General features: G+C 31.7%; 1 long non-coding RNA gene across 1 annotated transcript; it reads left to right on the top strand.

Annotated features, from left to right (window-relative positions):
• Positions 1 to 308: 308 nt before the first annotated feature.
• LOC121231384 (uncharacterized) lies at positions 309 to 2,481 on the top strand. Its single transcript, XR_005929492.1, has 5 exons — positions 309 to 327; positions 436 to 504; positions 711 to 790; positions 2,255 to 2,338; positions 2,422 to 2,481. It is a non-coding gene; the product is annotated as an uncharacterized lncRNA (long non-coding RNA).
• The last annotated feature ends 228 nt before the right edge of the window (positions 2,482 to 2,709 follow it).

Here is a 2,709-nt window from a genome sequence, read left to right as displayed (position 1 = left end):
CGATAATTGGATAAATGCATGCTGCCAAGATATATGCATATATAATATCAGTCTATTATTTCTTTAAGATATCGCAGACATATATATAGGGGTTTATAGATTTTGATATATTTTAAGTATTGTTTTAGGTGATCTACCTTATTTGGTGACTTAATTTCTTACCTTTTTTTTCTGTTTTTCTTTATGATTTGCATATTTGGTGACTTATTTGGTGACTTAATTTAACTTGGCAGGCATAAAACAAGGCTACATATTAGGCAATTAGTGAATGACACTTCGGCTAAACTTAAACAAGCTAGTGAAACAGATCATAGTGCTGAAATTAGTGTAAGTTCGGGATGATAAACTTGGTGTTTTCCATTCATATTGGGCAATGTTATTGTCTGCATGATATTATATCAACCTTGTGGCTTAAAGTCTGGTATACTTTGGCAGGTTGGTTGGCCTACTTCATTGCCTACAAGTGAGAATGAGCCATTTGTGAAAAGTGTACTACGAGAGAAGGTAACCTGAATCTACATTACTCGTACTTAGGTGTAAATGTTAGATACTTGTATGTGTCGTTTGCGGATATATTGGAAAATTTTAACTGTATTTGGAATATCCTTGAAGAGTCCGAACAACACACCTTCGTGTTTTATTCATTTCTGAAACATACTTGTCCTCAGCACCAGTCCTTCAAATCTGGTTTTACTATTGTGTTTATGCAGTTTTATTGATGATGCATGTAACAAAAGAATACCCGTGATAATCTTAACAGCCTACGTAGAAGTGGAGAAAAAACTGCTCGGTATGTTCTAGTGAAATCCAATACTATGCTATGCATCATTTCTTGGCTATAAGAGATGTAATTCCACCATTTTCCCTTTACTTGTGTCTAATTGAAACCCCATAAGCTAACCTAACCCTCTCTCTTTCTCTCTATTTCTTTTAGCTCCCCATTTACAAGTTATTACATGCATGAAGCAATTCATATATCCTTTTCATGCCTCATCATCATCACCATCTTGTATGCAACTGCAATTTCATGATGTAAACTTGTTAGCTTTCTTACTTTACCATACACACACACAAAACAGTCTCTCTCTCTATATATACATATATATAGAAAGTACAGGTTCTTTCTTGTTCTGAAGCACTCAAGGGTAAAATATTAGTATCTAATTGAAGCTTTTTGGCATATCCTTTTAAGTCGATAACAACTAGTTGCTGCTATGTTTGGAATAAGCTACTTTAAATTTCCACAAGCATATGATTAAGGGTATGTCTTTTGAGTTTTGATGTTTCATTTTTTTATCATTCCTAGTGATGATATACTGCAGATTCTGTTATTACAATGCCTTCAAAGGGGATGATTTAATTGATAGAAATCTCATTACTTGTTATTATTGGTTTCCCACTCCAACTAAAAGCACTTTCTCAAGTATATGCATATATTATGGATTACCACATATATAGTTTTTGCTTTCCCACAAGATTGAAATTTAAAAAAAAAATTTACTTTGAAAAGTTATAAAAGAAAGTTTTTTTTAAGTCTTCCTAAAATCATTGTTATATGGCCTCATTTATTTTCATTGTTAGTGTTTGCACCATCGAAAGCTTTCCTTTTATTTCCTTCTCAATAGCTCAAAAATATTAACAGCTTAAGCTAATGTATTTAACTTCAAACACTTACCAGATTGCTAGAGTTCAAGATGCTTTGTTGACTGCTTGCAAGCTTGCTAATGTTTTCCCATCTGTGTCAGCTTATGTCATTTTGTTGCTTCACAAGCTAAAGTTAGTAATTATTGATTCTTACAGTTTTTAACTACTTATGAATTTTACTATCTGATTTTGATGGAAGTAGACCTGACAACTTGTGTACCCATCTGTGTTCATTCGTTTTTCTCATGATGTGGTCATGTTTAAATTATTTTATATTCTTATAAAATTTTGATACATAAATAATTTGTATTATATACAATATGCAATATTTCTGTTTTCATGTTATAATTATGTTATTTGCTTGTATCATGGCATAATATAGCAAGTAGTCGTATTGTGGCAGATAACATTCATTTTTCAGCTTGATTCATTTCTCTCTATAATTAAATTAGCTTATTTGGGAAAATTAGAATCCATTTTCTGGTTTTGATGTCTTTTAGGAATTCAGATGAGGTTAACCCAAAATATCTATGGCATATATACAAAGGCATATCATATTTTTCTTTTGATTGCTGCTTCACTAAAAAAAAACACTTTCTGTTTGGACCAGATTCAGCATCAGTTACTGCTTCCTGCTCCTCCTGCAACTATTGGTTCAACTGAAGCTGCCATTTAATCTTCGAATTAATATTTGGTACTGATATTGATAAAGTTTTTTATATTTGCTTAAACTGAAATATATTTGGTGCTACCCTTATAATCTGACATTTGTTCTAGGTACTATCGAGCACCTGAATTAATATTTGGTGCAACTAAATACACCACAACCATTGACATCTCTGTTCTAGGTACATGTTTCGTTGCTAAATTTTTTTCCTTATTTCTATGCATTTTCAGTTTAAGTACTTAACAAATTCTACTTTTTTTACTCCAGCCTCTGTTTGCTGGTGAGAATGGAGTAGACCAGGTTGTTGAAATTATTAAGGTACGTTTTACTTGAAAATTCTAATCAATAATAGTTTTATTATGATTATTTTGGAACAATTAATATTTTGGGGCTACGAT

This window comes from Gossypium hirsutum, chromosome A01, assembly GCF_007990345.1.
Source record: "Gossypium hirsutum isolate 1008001.06 chromosome A01, Gossypium_hirsutum_v2.1, whole genome shotgun sequence".
Classification (NCBI taxonomy): domain Eukaryota; kingdom Viridiplantae; phylum Streptophyta; class Magnoliopsida; order Malvales; family Malvaceae; genus Gossypium; species Gossypium hirsutum.
The sequence above is the reverse complement of the archived record's forward strand: the minus strand, read 5'-3'. Positions and strand labels throughout refer to the sequence as shown.